Source organism: Oncorhynchus mykiss, chromosome 26 (assembly GCF_013265735.2).
Source record: "Oncorhynchus mykiss isolate Arlee chromosome 26, USDA_OmykA_1.1, whole genome shotgun sequence".
NCBI lineage: Eukaryota > Metazoa > Chordata > Actinopteri > Salmoniformes > Salmonidae > Oncorhynchus > Oncorhynchus mykiss.
Window position 1 is genome coordinate 33,474,441 of NC_048590.1, and position 20,000 is coordinate 33,494,440.

At 48.0% G+C, this 20,000-nt stretch overlaps 1 protein-coding gene across 14 annotated transcripts in view; it reads left to right on the forward strand.

The window, feature by feature from the left end:
• The window catches only part of LOC110506675 (transcription factor SOX-6), a 201,810-nt gene that overhangs the window by 119,713 nt on the left and 62,097 nt on the right, over positions 1-20,000 (forward strand). The window lies entirely within an intron of this gene.

Below are 20,000 nucleotides of genomic sequence, written 5' to 3' on the forward strand. Positions count from 1 at the left end.
ACGTCAATGTGGTGGCTAAAGGAGATACTGTTCACAGCATATTGTTAATGAGGGAAAACGTTGTTCACGTCAATGTGGTGGCTAAAGGAGACTGTTCACAGCATATTGTTAGTGAGGGAAAAACGTTCTTCACGTCAATGTGGTGGCTAAAGGAGATACTGTTCACAGCATATTGTTAGTGAGGGAAAGCGTTCTTCACGTCAATGTGGTGGCTAAAGGAGATACTGTTCACAGCATATTGTTAGTGAGGGAAAGCGTTCTTCACGTCAATGTGGTGGCTAAAGGAGATACTGTTCACAGCATATTGTTAGTGAGGGAAAGCGTTCTTCACGTCAATGTGGTGGCTAAAGGAGATACTGTTCACAGCATATTGTTAGTGAGGGAAAACGTTGTTCACATCAATGTGGTGGCTAAAGGAGATACTGTTCACAGCATATTGTCAGTGAGGGAAAACGTTGTTCACATCAATGTGGTGGCTAAAGGAGATACTGTTCACAGCATATTGTCAGTGAGGGAAAACGTTGTTCACGTCAATGTGGTGGCTAAAGGAGATACTGTTCACAGCATATTGTTAGTGAGGGAAAGCGTTCTTCACGTCAATGTGGTGGCTAAAGGAGATACTGTTCACAGCATATTGTTAGTGAGGGAAAGCGTTCTTCACGTCAATGTGGTGGCTAAAGGAGATACTGTTCACAGCATATTGTTAGTGAGGGAAAGCGTTCTTCACGTCAATGTGGTGGTTAAAGGAGATACTGTTCACAGCATATTGTTAGTGAGGGAAAGCGTTCTTCACGTCAATGTGGTGGCTAAAGGAGATACTGTTCACAGCATATTGTTAGTGAGGGAAAGCGTTCTTCACGTCAATGTGGTGGCTAAAGGAGATACTGTTCACAGCATATTGTTAGTGAGGGAAAAACGTTGTTCACATCAATGTGGTGGCTAAAGGAGATACTGTTCACAGCATATTGTTAGTGAGGGAAAGCGTTCTTCACGTCAATGTGGTGGCTAAAGGAGATACTGTTTTTGACGGAAGAAGAAGTTTGTTTGATACAGTATTCAGTTTTAGTCCTTTAAATGTTTGTTAATGTACTTGAACAAGAGTAAAATATTTATAAAGGTGCACTTAGAATAGCTCGTTTTATGCTCAGCTCAGATTGAATATGAAGGTTTTATTGGAGTAATGTCAGTGTGTATGGTGGTGGTCATTGCCATGCGTTTTCTCTCCAAAGTGGATTGTGTTATTTTCTCCCCTAAGTAATTATGGAAAATGGAGAAAAACATGTAAATGGGGGTGGAGGGGCGAGAGTATTCACACGAGACACAGACCAAGAAAAATGGAACGAGGGCACCATAAATAAACATGGCATATTTGCTGAAAGAAAGAAAGAAAACAGCATGAGAGGTAGCAGGAGGAGAGGAGAGGAGGGAGAGTGCCAGTGTGTGGGATGTGTATGTGGGGAGTGTTGGGTGTGTGTGTTGGTGAGGTGGTACAGTACAGTGTGGTCAGGTTAGGGACCACCCATGCTGAGTGTTGGATACAGACAGGCTGGCTACTCTGGGTAGGGGTGGTCGGTCAGTGGCTGGCTGTAGTCAAGGCCGCTGCCCCAGCCCAGACGTCTGAGGAACTCCAAGGCTTTACTGTAGTCTGGTGCCAGGAACAGTCTTCTCCTATGACCCACCTATTACTTATCCTGCTACTACTACACACTCATTACCAACACACACTCATTACCAACACACACTCATTACCAACACACACTCACTACCAACATACACCCACTACCAACACACACCCACTATCAACACACACTCATTACCAACACAGACTCACTACCAACACACATTCATTACCAACACACACCCACTACCAACACACACCCACTACCAATACACACTCACTACCAACACACACCCACTACCAACACACACTCACTACCAACACACACCCACTACCAACACACACTCACTACCAACACACACCCAACACACACTCACTTCCAACAAACACCCACTACCAACACACACTCACTACCAACACACACCCAACACACACCCACTACCAACACACACTCACTACCAACACGCACCCAACATACCCACTACCAACACACACTCACTACCAACACACACCCACTACCAACACACACTCACTACCAACACACACTCACTACCAACACACACCCACTACCAACACACACTCAATACCAACACACACCCACTACCTACACACACTCACTACCAACACACACTTACCCAACACACACTCACACCAACACACACTCACTACCAACACACACTCACTACCAACACACACTCACTACTAGCACACACTCACTACTGACACATACTCACTACCAACACACACTCAATACCAACACACACCCAACACACACCCACTACCAACACACACCCACTACCAACACACACCCACTACCAACACACACCCAACACACACCCACTACCAACACACACTCACTACCAACACACACCCACTACCAACACACACTCACTACCAACACACACTCACTACCAACACACACCCACTACCAACACACACCCAACACACACTCACTACCAACAAACACCCACTACCAACACACACTCACTACCAACACACACCCAACACACACTCACTTCCAACAAACACCCACTACCAACACACACTCACTACCAACACACACCCAACACACACTCACTTCCAACAAACACCCACTACCAACACACACTCACTACCAACACACACCCAACACACACCCACTACCAACACACACTCACTACCAACACGCACCCAACATACCCACTACCAACACACACTCACTACCAACACACACCCACTACCAACACACACTCACTACCAACACACACTCACTACCAACACACACCCACTACCAACACACACTCAATACCAACACACACCCACTACCTACACACACTCACTACCAACACACACTTACCCAACACACACTCACACCAACACACACTCACTACCAACACACACTCACTACTATCACACACTCACTACTGACACACACTCACTACCAACACACACTCACTACTAGCATACACTCACTACTGACACATACTCACTACCAACACACACTCAATACCAACACACACTCACTACCGACACACACTCACTACCAACACACACCCACTACCAACACACACCCACTACCAACACACACTCACTGCCAACACACACCCACTACCAACACACACCCAACACACACTCACTACCAACAAATACCCACTACCAACACACACTCACTACCAACACACACCCAACACACACCCACTACCAACACACACCCACTACCAACACACACCCAACACACACCCACTACCAACACACACTCACTACCAACACACACCCACTACCAACACACACTCACTACCAACACACACTCACTACCAACACACACCCACTACTAGCACACACTCACTACTGACACATACTCACTACCAACACACACCCAACACACACCCACTACCAACACACACCCACTACCAACACACACCCAACACACACCCACTACCAACACACACTCACTACCAACACACACCCACTACCAACACACACTCACTACCAACACACACTCACTACCAACACACACCCACTACCAACACACACCCAACACACACTCACTACCAACAAACACCCACTACCAACACACACTCACTACCAACACACACCCAACACACACTCACTTCCAACAAACACCCACTACCAACACACACTCACTACCAACACACACCCAACACACACCCACTACCAACACACACTCACTACCAACACGCACCCAACATACCCACTACCAACACACACTCACTACCAACACACACCCACTACCAACACACACTCACTACCAACACACACTCACTACCAACACACACCCACTACCAACACACACTCAATACCAACACACACCCACTACCTACACACACTCACTACCAACACACACTTACCCAACACACACTCACACCAACACACACTCACTACCAACACACACTCACTACTATCACACACTCACTACTGACACACACTCACTACCAACACACACTCACTACTAGCATACACTCACTACTGACACATACTCACTACCAACACACACTCAATACCAACACACACTCACTACCGACACACACTCACTACCAACACACACCCACTACCAACACACACCCACTACCAACACACACTCACTGCCAACACACACCCACTACCAACACACACCCAACACACACTCACTACCAACAAATACCCACTACCAACACACACTCACTACCAACACACACCCAACACACACCCACTACCAACACACACCCACTACCAACACACACCCAACACACACCCACTACCAACACACACTCACTACCAACACACACCCACTACCAACACACACTCACTACCAACACACACTCACTACCAACACACACCCACTACTAGCACACACTCACTACTGACACATACTCACTACCAACACACACCCAACACACACCCACTACCAACACACACCCACTACCAACACACACCCAACACACACCCACTACCAACACACACTCACTACCAACACACACCCACTACCAACACACACTCACTACCAACACACACTCACTACCAACACACACCCACTACCAACACACACCCAACACACACTCACTACCAACAAACACCCACTACCAACACACACTCACTACCAACACACACCCAACACACACTCACTTCCAACAAACACCCACTACCAACACACACTCACTACCAACACACACCCAACACACACCCACTACCAACACACACTCACTACCAACACGCACCCAACATACCCACTACCAACACACACTCACTACCAACACACACCCACTACCAACACACACTCACTACCAACACACACTCACTACCAACACACACCCACTACCAACACACACTCAATACCAACACACACCCACTACCTACACACACTCACTACCAACACACACTTACCCAACACACACTCACACCAACACACACTCACTACCAACACACACTCACTACCAACACACACTCACTACTATCACACACTCACTACTGACACACACTCACTACCAACACACACTCACTACTAGCATACACTCACTACTGACACATACTCACTACCAACACACACTCAATACCAACACACACTCACTACCGACACACACTCACTACCAACACACACCCACTACCAACACACACCCACTACCAACACACACTCACTGCCAACACACACCCACTACCAACACACACCCAACACACACTCACTACCAACAAATACCCACTACCAACACACACTCACTACCAACACACACCCAACACACACCCACTACCAACACACACCCAACACACACCCACTACCAACACACACTCACTACCAACACACACCCACTACCAACACACACTCACTACCAACACACACTCACTACCAACACACACCCACTACTAGCACACACTCACTACTGACACATACTCACTACCAACACACACCCAACACACACCCACTACCAACACACACCCACTACCAACACACACCCAACACACACCCACTACCAACACACACTCACTACCAACACACACCCACTACCAACACACACTCACTACCAACACACACTCACTACCAACACACACCCAACACACACTCACTTCCAACAAACACCCACTACCAACACACACTCACTACCAACACACACCCAACACACACCCACTACCAACACACACTCACTACCAACACGCACCCAACATACCCACTACCAACACACACTCACTACCAACACACACCCACTACCAACACACACCCACTACCAACACACACCCACTACCAACACACACTCACTACCAACACACCCTCTCTTTCTCTCTCTCTCTCTCTCTCTCTCTCTCTCTCTCTCTCTCTCTCTCTCTCTCTCTCTCTCTCTCTCTCTCTCTCTTTCTCGCTCTCTGTCTATTTCTCTCTCTCTCTCTGTCTCTGTTCTCTGTTCCGAGGAGGATCATTAAAACATAATTCTCCTCTCAATTCACCATCACAAATGGCTTCATTATCAGTTATCATTATCAGTTATCAGTTATCAGTTATCAGTTGCCTAAAATCTGTACTTTGTAAAGGTCCCAGTTGAATGGTGGAGGGGGCTATAGAGCCCCTCTTCACCCCCTTCCCTCTCCACTCCTCCAGGGTTCTCCCCAGTCCACAGTCCCTGTGATGTGTGGAGGCAAAGCAGCAAAGCAAACCCCTTGGATTTACACGGCATTAAGCACAAAAGCAGGATTTAGTCCTGGGCCATGAAAATCCCCCTTTCAAGTGCACTTCCCAAGAGAAAGGCCCCACTGTCAATGTCTGCTTCTGCTGGAGAGGCCAGAGAGCTGTGGTGCTGCTGTCACTGTCCAGTGTGTTTGTGAGAAATGACTCCCCATCACTCCACCAAAGAGGATCTCACTCTGCTCTCTAGCACAGTACCCTCACTAGCATACCCTCTAGAATAGAGCACCCTATGCCCTGGGACCAAGTCCCCTTAATAAAGAGTCTTTACTCCTGGGCTCACTCACACAGCACCACAACACATCATACTTTGACAGGTCCACACTCCACTCTTTCATGCTGTGGTAAAAGACTAATGTGCTACCTGGAAATTCCCCTTGATTAGCAGTTCAGTGACGAGGGTGTTATATCTCTTCCACCACACTTGGGGAGGTACTGAAAGTGTATGACTCCATTTCAAACAGATAGAGAGGCCCCTAGATGTAAAGATCTATGTCTCCAGCCAAGGCAGCCTTCCCCAGACTCTGTCCCTGTGATCTGTCCTGGTGAAACACCACTATATCTACAATTAAACAAAAGAGACACATATTTACACCATCTGCTGCACTCCCCTCAGTCTATCTGCTTGTTTACAACCCTCACCAGGCCCTTATCAAGCATAGATTACTCTCACAACAACTTCAAATCAGTTTGATCATGTTAGACATTTTGTTTATCCTACCGCAAGTCCTTTAATGCTTACTTCATTACATTTTCTCCCCTCGTGACCCAGTTTTACTCTGTCCTCTGTGGGGCTGGTCTGGCTGCTCGTAAAGATGGCCAACCAAAGGGATGAGGGGAGAGATGAGGCAGGCCGGGGCGAGGTAGCGAGGCACCTCGGCGGCACTCTGTTTTCGTTAGTCCTGCTCTTAAAAATGTCCCCGTCCTCTTAATATACAACAGCTTTGAGTGAATTAGTACTCTAAACAAGCTTCCAGTCTGCATGTTGCAGACTTTTAGCAGTGGTAAAACAGCACTGGGGGATTGGGTTACCCTGCTGTTAGTATGGAGAACAGTGGACTTTACTACAGATCCTCCTCCTCACCATCAAAGTGCTTGTAGTTTAGCTCCAGGTGGAAAGCGCTTCAGATTCTGGTGCTGTATTGATGATGTAACTGATCACATCAGTGGGGATTGTAAACCAGGCCGGAGGAGTACAAATAAAACCTCCAGGACCGTAACTGGACACTCTCCCTGGCATGCCATGCACTTTCAGGGGTTTTCTTTGAGGGAGGGAGGGAGGGAGGGAGGGAGGGAGGGAGGGAGGGAGGGGGAGAGAGAGAGGGGAGAGAGAGAGGGGAGGGAGGGGATAGAGAGTGGGGAGAGAGGGAGGGAGGGAGGGGATAGACAGAGGGGAGAGAGGGAGGGGGAGGGAGGGAGGGGATAGAGAGAGGGGAGAGAGGGAGGGAGGGGATAGAGAGAGAGGGGAGAGAGAGAGGGGTGGAAGGGAGGGGATAGAGAGAGAGGGGAGGTAGGGAGGGGAGAGAGAGGGGATAGAGAGAGGGGAGGGAGGGAGGGACGGAGGAAAGGACGGAGGAAGGGATGGAGGGAGGGGGAGAGAGAGACAGCGAGCGAGAGGGGGGGGGATGGAGGTAGGGAGAGATGCAAGGACGGAGGGAGTTAGGGAGGGGTGTGCAGAAACAGGCAGAGCGGTCTGGAACAAGGCACGGAGGGAGGGAGGGAGGGAGGGAAGAGAGGGAGGGAGAGATGGTGAGAGGAAGGGGAGAGAGGGGGAAGAGGGGAGGGAGGGAGAGAGAGAGAGGGGGGGAGGATGGACGGAGGGAGGGAGGGAGGGAGGGAGGGTGGGAGGGAGGGAGGGAGGGAAAGAGGGAGGGAGGGAGGGAGGGAGGGAGGAAGGAAGGAAGGAAGGAAGGAAGGAAGGAAGGAAGGAAGGAAGGAGAGGGAGGGAGGGAGGGGGAGAGAGAGAGAGAGCGAGGGGGGGGGTGGAGGTAGGGAGAGATGCAAGGACGGAGGGAGTTAGGGAGGGGTGTGCAGAAACAGGCAGAGCGGTCTGGAACAAGGCACGAGGGAGGGAGGGAGGGAGGGAGGGAGGGAGAGATGGAGAGAGGAAGGGGAGAGAGGGGGGAGAGGGGAGGGAGGGAGAGAGAGAGAGGGGGGGTAGGACGGAGGGAGGGAGGGAGGAAAGGACGGAGGGAGGGTGGGAGGAAAGGACAGAGGGAGGGAGGGAGGGAGGGATGTAAGGACGGAGGGAGGGAGGGAGGGATGTAAGGACGGAGGGAGTTAGGGAGGGGTGTGCAGAAACAGGCAGAGCGGTCTGGAACAAGGCACGGAGGGAGGGAGGGAGGGAGGGAGGGAGGGAGGGAGGGAGGGAGGGAGAGATGGAGAGAGGAAGGGGAGAGAGGGGGGAGAGGGGAGGGAGGGAGAGAGAGAGAGGGGGGGAGGACGGAGGGAGGGAGGGAGGGAGGGAGGGAGGAAAGGACGGAGGGAGGGTGGGAGGAAAGGACAGAGGGAGGGAGGGAGGGAGGGAGGGAGGGAGGGAGGGAGGGAGGGCTGTAAGGACGGAGGGAGTTAGGGAGGGGTGTGCAGAAACAGGCAGAGCGGTCTGGAACAAGGCATGGTCCAATTTAATCGAGTCTCCTTTTGAATGGCCTTCTCTCTCTTTTCATCTAGTTCTACTTAGAGGAGGGAGAGAGATTGAGTCTTTGTCCTTCGGGATTACAATGTCACTTGTTTTAAGATAGCAGATGTTTTGATTACGGTGTTAGGGGCTTATCAGAAGTTTAAAGCTCAAGGCTCTGTTTTTTTTTAAACTTGTTTTTCTTTCCTCTAGTCGTCCCTTGTTATTGTTAAATTCCGCTCAGGGAGAGGATTACTGTTATGTGAATCAAGTATTAAACTCGATAAACACAATTAGGTATCAACTTGAGGCTTGTGACAATTAAAAGCAAAATGTTGAAGTAAATCTGATCTGTAACAGAGCATGTGTTTCTTACGTAACAGAGTCATCAAAGCTGTGTGAATGCGACCATGGAAAGCCAGTGAGTTAAGAAGACAGAAAGGCAGAAATAGACACTAAGCAGAGCTCTGTTCTGCCTGTTTGTTTAGCCTCTGCATCAATCAGCCACATCGACCGGCACTCGATTGGACTGTTAGGGGCTGTCTCCTTGACAGTTACACCCACTTTTTATTCCTCCCCAATAGCAACAAATCCGGTTTTATTTTAACGTCAGAGCCCAAGCTGTCTTTCATATGGCTTTCTGTAATTATATAGGAGTGAATGGCAGCACAGCCATATGTTAGCAGCATGGGTAGCAGTCTATGAAATGACTTAATAAAATGGTGGTGACTGCTGTTGTTGGCCAAACACATGTTTCTGTGAAGAGGATATTTTTATATAGAGATAATCGCCATGGATTGGAGGAATTTTTATTCGTTTCTCTAATGGCTGTATTTGATCCAACCCAGTGGCAACTCCAGACTCAGAAGACCTCTTGGTCAGTCTATTGGGGGTGGTAATTGTTTGAAGGTCTGCTCCAACTAACTGGGAGGTTGTGATGACAGGTGGGGGTCAGAGAGGTTTGGGGGGGGGAGGGGGGGGGGGGGGGGGGGGGGGGGGGGAGTGGAGTGCAGCTTTCTGCAGCTGATGGAGTGCAGCTTTCTGGCTATAGAAACAGGCCCCATCCCCACAAAGCCCCCAATCCTCCAGCCCCCCTGCCCTCAGAGCTCTCACACAGATATAGGCCAGGTGGAAATTCCTGCTCTCTCACGAGGCTTCTGAGCTGCCGTGTATCTCCTGTGCATGGGGATGGCAGCAGTCCATGCATTCCTGAAAGATGGGGCTGGTACGGTGTGAGTCGAAGTGACACACACACACACACGCAAGATAATAAATATTCCCTGAAAGGCTGAAATGTATCTTCACACGGTGCAGGTTAAGGAATGGAGCTCCCCAGATGAAATGGGGGATGCTTTTAATCAGAAAAACCTTGTTAGGTCAATTACAATGTGTCTGTCTGTCCTCACATTCACAATAACACAATAACAATCCATACTTTATTACCTATGTTTATAATTGTAACTCTGAGCTGGCATTGTTGCACCGTATGTTTAGCAGTGATATAAAGATCCCACTGATATGGGTTTTCTATGGAGACCATTGTTGGTTCACTCTTTTAATCCATGTCTGGTTCTACTTATCTAGCTCAGAGCTGCTTTCCCTCTTCCTGCTCCTGTGAAGGACCTCCACGTGACTTCCGCTGTCAACCCTTACTCCTCCACCTCCCAACCCCCTCTCTCCCAACCTCCTCTCCCCCAATCTCCCAACCTCCTCTCCCCCAATCTCCCAACCTCCTCTCCCCCAATCTCCCAACCCCCTCTCCCCTAATCTCCCAACCTCCTCTCCCCCAATCTCCCAACCCCCTCTCCCCAATCTCCCAACCCCCTCTCCCCCAAATCCCCCAATCGCATCTCCCTCAATCTCCCAACCCCCTCTCCACCAAGCCTTCCAGCCTGCACAAGGTGGCTACATCCACACCCCTCCCAGGACTTATACCGTCCACTGATCCACTCATTTTGAGTCCCTCTACACTTTATTCATCTCTATTTGTCTCTCTGGCTGGGAATGATGCCTATTGTAGATTCACTTTATATAGAGAATTCATGTTCTTATATCTGTGTTCTATTTGGAGCTATTTTGGACTTAAGGTTATTGAAATATTACATTTATTTATGTTACTACAAAAATATACAAGGTTAAAAAAAAGCTATAATTTAATACAAACATAATTATTTCCTCCCCATAATATTTTGCCCCCCATAGCATCTACCAAGAGCACAGAGTGTGCTGGTTGGTACTTGTTGTTTGGCTTTAAAGAAGTTCCATTGCCTTAGTTAAAAGAGAAAAGACCAGTGCCTTGTTGTCAGCCCTCACTTCAAAGTGGAAAAGGTTTCCTCACATGTGGGTTTAAATGGTGTGGAGGAACAGCAGGGGACTTCTAAGGGTTAAATGATAATAGCTGCAGACAGTTCCCAGATTAAAGATACTATTTAATTACACAAGGGCTAGCTAACCACCTCCACATCCCAGCCTGCCAGGCAGACACACTCCTATAAAGCACAGCAACACCACAACACAACAACTCACACATACTGCAGAACTTGTATACATGTGTGTGGGTGCCTTTCTATGTTATACAGTGCCTTGCGAAAGTATTCGGCCCCCTGAACTTTGCGACCTTTTGCCACATTTCAGGCTTCAAACATAAAGATATAAAACTGTATTTTTTTGTGAAGAATCAACAACAAGTGGGACACAATCATGAAGTGGAACGACATTTATTGGATATTTCAAACTTTTTTAACAAATCAAAAACTGAAAAATTGGGCGTGCAAAATTATTCAGCCCCTTTACTTTCAGTGCAGCAAACACTCTCCAGAAGTTCAGTGAGGATCTCTGAATGATCCAATGTTGACCTAAATGACTAATGATGATAAATACAATCCACCTGTGTGTAATCAAGTCTCCGTATAAATGCACCTGCACTGTGATAGTCTCAGAGGTCCGTTAAAAGCGCAGAGAGCATCATGAAGAACAAGGAACACACCAGGCAGGTCCGAGATACTGTTGTGAAGAAGTTTAAAGCCGGATTTGGATACAAAAAGATTTCCCAAGCTTTAAACATCCCAAGGAGCACTGTGCAAGCGATAATATTGAAATGGAAGGAGTATCAGACCACTGCAAATCTACCAAGACCTGGCCGTCCCTCTAAACTTTCAGCTCATACAAGGAGAAGACTGATCAGAGATGCAGCCAAGAGGCCCATGATCACTCTGGATGAACTGCAGAGATCTACAGCTGAGGTGAGAGACTCTGTCCATAGGACAACAATCAGTCGTATATTGCACAAATCTGGCCTTTATGGAAGAGTGGCAAGAAGAAAGCCATTTCTTAAAGATATCCATAAAAAGTGTCGTTTAAAGTTTGCCACAAGCCACCTGGGAGACACACCAAACATGTGGAAGAAGGTGCTCTGGTCAGATGAAACCAAAATTGAACTTTTTGGCAACAATGCAAAACGTTATGTTTGGCGTAAAAGCAACACAGCTCATCACCCTGAATACACCATCCCCACTGTCAAACATGGTGGTGGCAGCATCATGGTTTGGCTTGCTTTTCTTCAGCAGGGACAGGGAAGATGGTTAAAATTGATGGGAAGATGGATGGAGCCAAATACAGGACCATTCTGGAAGAAAACCTGATGGAGTTTGCAAAAGACCTGAGACTGGGACGGAGATTTGTCTTCCAACAAGACAATGATCCAAAACATAAAGCAAAATCTACAATGGAATGGTTCAAAAATAAACATATCCAGGTGTTAGAATGGCCAAGTCAAGAGAAGGTGTAGAGAGAGCCTGAGGAGAAGCTCTACTTTCAGGGGCCTGACTGGCTGGCTGGCTGGCTGGCTGGCTGGCAGGCAGACAGACAGACAGACAGACAGACAGACAGACAGACAGACAGACAGACAGACATATGGCCCTGCTCAAGAGCTAGTGAGGGCCTGATTCCTCGCATATGTGCAGCACAGTATCCCCAGGGCCGTGGAGCCGTGGAGCCTCCCTCCCTTTGCTGTGGTCATTTAACAGCAGTAGAGCTTGAAGAAGCATGACAGGCCCAGGGGTCCAGGGCCCAGGGGTCCAGAGCCCAGGGGTCCAGGGGCTAGCCAGGCCAGGGCCCCAATAGAGGGTTAATCAGTAGCAGCTTCCTTTCTCACTTGATATATATTTTGGGGGTATGACTAGGGAACTTTCAATAAATTCCCTGGTTGACACAAAAGCTTCCTTTACACAATCAAACCATTGTTGACAGTGTATGCGTTTATAGGCTGAAATTGGCATACAGTTGAAGTTACACACGTGTCTGTCTCAAGGTAGAATTCATTCCATTACATGCAAATACTAATTGAGCTGTAATGTAATCATTTTTGTCTTCTTCACCATTATCGTTGATGAACAGACTAAGCCACAAATTCCTGAATACATCATTTGCTTTTATTAACCTACCAGTCTTTCGTGGTCTCTCTGAGTCTGTTTTTGAAATCCCACATAAACACATTAGAAAGAATAGCAGCCTGTTTAGAGATTTTCAGGATGCAGCTCCATGTCCCAGTGTTGCAAAGCGCTGATAGAATTCACAGGGGAAGCTCTATAAAAGCGGGTCCTGTCTGCCCAGCCAATAGGGACCTCCTAATTAAACACAGAGTCCTTTGTGTCACACACACATTGGTTTTTGAATGAAGGCAACAATCCCTCTCCCCTCTATATGGGCTCTGTCTGTCTGTCTGTCTGTCTGTCTGTCTGTCTGTCTGTCTGTCTGTCTGTCTGACTGTCTGTCCGTCTGTCTGTCTGTCAGGTGCTACTGCCGCTATGCTAGTCAGTGTGCAGGTGTGCTGCTCCAAGTCTACTGCAGCAGTGTGCTGTGTGGCTCTCCTATTTGTGTGTCTCTGAGTCACACACTTATTCCTTGAACATGACTCGTAGCATTCTAACCTATAGTGGAACATACAGGAGATTATCAGGGCAAATGCAAGAGTGGGAGTCATTAACTACAGTTTGTAGATATCCACCCCCAGCCTAAGTGGTCCATTTCTGCCCGTTGCCATAGTCTTTAAAGGTCACTCTGGCTCCTGCTCGGCTTTCATTATTTACAGTCATTGTAATAGGGTACCTTGCCCGTCACACCCTATCTAAAGATCATGTGACACAAGCCAATACAGTAATTCACCCAATTTACTGTCTAAATGTATTTTTAATTAACTAGGCAAGTCAATTAAGAAAAAAATATTATTTACAATGACGACCTACCCCGGCCAAACCCTCCCCTAACCCAGACGATGCTGGGCCAATTGTGCGTCGCCCTATGGGACTCCCGATCACGGCCGTGATACAGCCCGAGATTAAACCAGGGTCTGTAATGACACCTCTTGCACTGAGTGGCAGTGCCTTAGACTGCTGCGCCACTCGGGAGCTTGTACTGTACTGTAGTCTACACACAATATGCTTTGCCCTTGTAATCCAATGAACGGTAATTGCACCCAACATTTTATTTGGTTAACATTTTAGTGAGAACAAAGCACACTGCTACCATATAATGGGGAATCATTTCAAATGAACTTTAGATAAACACAAGGGAGGCTGCTAATTGAACAACGATAATGGCTCCTAATTTATGCCTCTCAGATGTTTCTGTTGTTTTCCAGGGCACAAATGATCTTCTAAGAGATTCTTGTTAATGCATTGGCAAAACGCACCAAAATAGACATTGTTAAAGGGAATGTGTAAGTTCCCCAATTATCCCAGCCAGACCAACTGCTAGCATTATAGCAAGATAATAATAGAGCAGGGAGTGATAGGGTGTTTCCAGACGGTGTTAGCTAGGCTGGCAGTAGTGGGATTATTCGGGGGCCCTAACGGTCTCATCATATCAGCTTGGCTTGAGCCCAGGGAGGGAGATAGCTCTATAGATCCAGCCTTACATAACATGCTCACCCACCAGTTAAAGGAGACTGTTAGCTGATGAAGATGTGCACATGCAAGACTAAAGATACAAGAAAGCGTTGACCCATCTCATTAGCCCCTGTGATTTAATATATTGACACTTGAATGCAAATAATTCCGTTTAGTGGCCTGTGTTGGGCGGGGGGAGGGATCAATTTAATTAGTTATGAAATGTGACTTCTTGTCAGGAAGCAGAAGAAACGCTGACGTTAAATAAAGTCGTGTGCAATTTGAACAGTAAAGCTATCGCGCCCCTGTTAAAACTTAATGATGCACAAAAAGGGCTTAATAGATACAACCTCAGCAATGGCTGTGATGGTTTGGAAATTAAGCTAAGTGGACGAGCAGCAAGACTAGTAATGTCGCTGGCCTGTTAAAACAAATTCAGACGTTATGAACACAAACAGTGCAGGCTATCTGGGACGATTCGGTCTGTAGGTTTTGTCGACGTACATCCGCTTTGCCACTGAAAGACTCTTCCGGCTTCCTTTTCTTTGTTAAGTCATGGTTAAGGTGCACACAGAGAGTGGGGATATTGAATGGACTTACTATTGCATTAGGCACCATTTCCTCTGACACTGGGCCCTAGCTTGTGAATGGCAAACTGGAGAGAGTGTGAATGTTGAAAGATACACATCCCCAGTACTTACACGATGTGATGGGTTCACAGAGGCTGCCTGCCTGGCACACAATGACACATTTGTGTGGGGAACATATGCTAGGAACGCACATGTCTTTGTTGGCGATGTAAGCATGTACATAAACACGCCTCCATTATTAATGTTAATGACACAACATCTCCTAGCGGTCTTGTAATTATCAGCAGGGCAGCGCAGCATCTTTGTGTTCCCACACCTCGCCTGTTTAGGCTGCGTTAATGAACTGCCTGCATCTTGACAAGGGCTGTCACATGAACAGTTGTAATGTGTAAAGTCACACCTGAGTGTCTGCCTTAAATTAGTCACCTGAGGGGATTCCAAACCAGCGCTGGGATTTAGTCATTTATGCCAGGACACTGCAGCCTCTCATAGTAGTTTAATGTTAGTGATAACAGTACTGAACACAAGACAGCAGATCACTGGAGCTGTACTGCATCTCACCCGGCATTAGGGAACCTAGTGAGCTCTGTGATAAGACAGTACTGTTAAATAAACTTCATAACCCTAACAGGAGCAGCTCATTATTGATAGTGAAACGAGGCCAACCGTAGCTATGATACATAAAGCCATACTCTATGACCTCTGAATATCATTATAAAGCACCTGTTTACAACTCTATTGCTCCCCATAATCCTTTCCTGGATGAAGGTGGCCAGTCGCCTTATACTTGGCACTCATTGGACCCCGTGCTCCAAAGGAAAATATCAGTTGACGGAGAACACATCCTCCAGTGTGAAGTTGACTTAGTTTCCTCTCCCTCTCTGCTCGGCCAGTGTTTTCCCTGCTAATGTTGAGCAAACTGTTTTGTCTTTGCGTTGGCTCTGCGCAGCCCTCGGCCTCCACAGTGGGCACACTCACAGGGAGAGGGCTGCATTAATAGGATCTAGTGTGTGCGGCCAGCCGGCAGGGAGAAAGGGGGCCCGTGTTTTCTTAGGGCCGGGGTGGCAAAGCAAAGCATTCAGCCCATGGCAGCAAAAAAATACCCTTTTTGTTTTTGGGCGGAGGAGAGTCCAAGCATTCCCTATGGAACACAATGAATGGCCCGTTCTGTCCTGCACCGTTATTCAGACACAGAATTGTTTTGTTTTTTAGGTATTTTTTTCTCCAGAATTATTCTTCCCCGTCACTTGGTGTGCACATGACATTTGAGCGTGTTTTAAAGTCTCGGCACACTCATGTGCCTGTAATAAAGAGCCCACTCTGTTGTTTTCCCAAGCCCCAGCAGCTGGGAGGCAATTGTGAAGACAGAGGCTCAGTCTATGTGCAGAGTGGAGCGGAGGGAGCAGAGGAGAGGACAGGAAGAAGGGGAAGTCCTCCCCTGCTACTCCAGCCCCCTCCTGACCAGCCTCCAGCCCAGAGGCCAGCCAGCCGCCGTGTGGACAATGCCATTATTAGATTAGGGGTGGTCCAACGCCAGCCAGCCAGCTCTCTGTCCCACCACCAGACACACTGCAGTCTCTTATTAACTCACTCCAGACTCCCGCTCAGTCTCCCACCCAGTCTCCACAATGGTGAGGTTGTTAGAATTGTTTTGTGTTCTTTTATATTCACAGAAACAGTAGATGTTTAAAATAAAATATAAATCATATGTTGGTTTTAAATAAACCCAAATTACATGAGAAAATATCAGAAAAATGACTGTACATCAGAAGTATATTTTTATAAGGGATGATTTACACATGAAAGTATCAGAAGAGAAATAATTCAATATAAAATGCTGTGTGGAGAGCATGTGTTTTCCTGCCCCTCAGAGATTGGCCTTTTTCCTAACAGTATGTTGAGGGATTGGAGAATTTCACAGGCATATGCCAATAGTTTTTCACATTTTCTCCTACACTTCATATGTTCATACCCTTCTATTCCTCACATCCCCCCAGCCTGTTCACCATGGTTATGGTGGGCTCTCTGACTAGGCCGTGTCCAACCTCTTTTACAACTCTACCCGCCCCCCTGCAGTGAGGGTCAGAGGCATTCTTCTTATTCCCAATCCCATAGAGGTGGGATGTATACGCAGGATAATGATGCCAGGCCCAGACTCACTTGTGGGTTTGTTTATGTCTGTTTGCATCTTTCCTGTCATTATCCATGCTGTTTGAGGGAGTCCCCATGGATTTGAGCAGTTTACTGCAAACCTTTTGAATTTCATGACCAGGCCATGCCAGAATAGGATTTTTTCACTTCTATTTCATTGTGTGCCTAACAAAAAACATCCACACAGATCTCATGTTTTCTGGAAATCTAACATTGTAGGGGTGGTAGTAATGTAAGAATGTGGTTCTGGAATAGTAGGACATTTATTTGGGAGAGGTGATAGTGTGGGTGTGTACGTGTGTGTGTGTGTGTGTGTGTGTGTCTGTGTGTCCTCGCCTCTGTGTGCGAGAGAGAGAGTATCATGAAAGCAGCTTTTGTACCCTACATAACATTTCAACCCCAAGGCTTATCTTTGATATTTTATATTCAATACAAATCAAATTACTTTAAATATTTACACACTTAAATTACATTTAAGGTATTTGAGACTCAAGAATTTGCATTAAGTACACACTTTCTGTTGAATCTACATTGATCACATCTATTCTCAGGGGAGTAGCTTAATTCTTCTGCTTTGTACTCTTAACATGTTCATGCTTTAACCAATTTACTGAACATCAGTAATATTCACCAACATACTGGTATGTTTCATCATATTCTATTCTTATCTTCAGCATCATGATTGGAAAGTCTCATAGGACTTGTTCTATCATAACCTAAACATCACACTTCTAAATGTCCTATAATTGTTTAGGTATAACCTTCAGTGTACTGACATACTGTATGGTTTCCAGTGTGGCAGTGTGGCATACAGTACAGGAGAGTACAGCAGCCTCCCGTCAGTGCAGAGTTCTTGAGCCAGCCTGGAACCAGGGGCAGTCAGGGGGAGGGAGGGGGCTGGGCTGGAGGGTGCTGTCTGCCCTGCTTTTTAACAGCAGCAGACTTAATATAGACATATTGGAATGGCTCCATTCCAAGAGAGCTTGTTTTACTGTGTAAGGAATTAGTGGAACAAGAAGTCATCTATTGGTTATTCCCCAGACGGCCCGGCCTCACCCCAGTGTCGGATTCCTTTGCACCTAATCCTGCTCTCTGCTGCAGATAGACTGGAGGGAGAGTGGACACTACGCCCCTCCCCTACCCTCCAGACAGTCCCTGTTGTCAAAGAGCAATGGACACTACGCCCCTCCCCTACCCTCCAGACAGTCCCTGTTGTCAAAGAGCAGTGGACACTACGCCCCTCCCCTCCCCTCCAGACAGTCCCTGTTGTCAAAGAGCAGTGGACACTACGCCCCTCCCCTACCCTCCAGACAGTCCCTGTTGTCAAAGAGCAGTGGACACTACGCCCCTCCCCTCCCCTCCAGACAGTCCCTGTTGTCAAAGAGCAGTGGACACTACGCCCCTCCCCTACCCTCCAGACAGTCCCTGTTGTCAAAGAGCAGTGGACACTACGCCCCTCCCCTACCCTCCAGACAGTCCCTGTTGTCAAAGAGCAGTGGACACCACGCCCCTCCCCTCCCCTCCAGACAGTCCCTGTTGTCAAAGAGCAGTGGACACTACGCCCCTCCCCTACCCTCCAGACAGTTCCTGTTGTCAAAGAGCAGCGGCATAGCGTAGCGTATTATCAGTCAGGCTCTTGCTCAGAAGCCTCTCCAGCAGAATAGAGAATGACGTGTCTTTTGGCAGCCGATGTTAATCTTTTTCCTGCTGGCTAAATGTGAGGTCTCAGGGTCCGAGGGAGGGGGAGACGGGTCACAGTCATGTCCAGGACAACAACCTTTTGTTGCTGACCTGGACCTCTGTAGTAGATTGGGATCACATTTCAGAGGGAACAATGTTCTCTAGTCTGGGAGGCAGGTGGAGAGGAGGCAGGTGGAGGGGAGGCAGGGGGAGGGGAGGCAGGTGGAGGGGAGGCGGGTAGAGGGGAGGCGGGTGGAGGGGAGGCAGGTGGAGTTGAGGTGGGTGGAGGGGAGGCAGGTGGAGGGGAGGCAGGTGGAGAGGAGTCAGGTGGAGGAGTCAGGTGGAGGGGAGGCAGGGGGAGGGGAGGCAGGTGGAGGGGAGGGGAGGGAGGTGGAGGGGAGGGAGGTGGAGGGGAGGGGAGGGGAGGGAGGTGGAGTTGAGGTGGGTGGAGGGGAGGCGGGTGGAGGGGAGGGAGGTTTTGGGGAGGGAAGTGAAGACCTGGCCTTAATACCAGCTAGGCTGAGGGATCAAAGTCTGGCTCAGTGCTATCGATCCACTGGCCTGATTACCATCACACACCAAACAGAGCACAATGTCTGGGACTTTGATAACACAACTACACTTGACTGTGTGTGTGGGTGGGTGGGTGTGTTTGCGTGTGTGCGCACCCTTTTGTGCTGTCACATTGTGTCTTTGTGAGTGTGTATGTGCCTGTGTGTGTACATGTGTGTGTGCCTGTGCCTCTGTGTCAGAGCCTGTGTTGGATTAGTGCGTAAAGCTGTAGTGCGGTCACACTGGAGGAGTGCGGTTAACT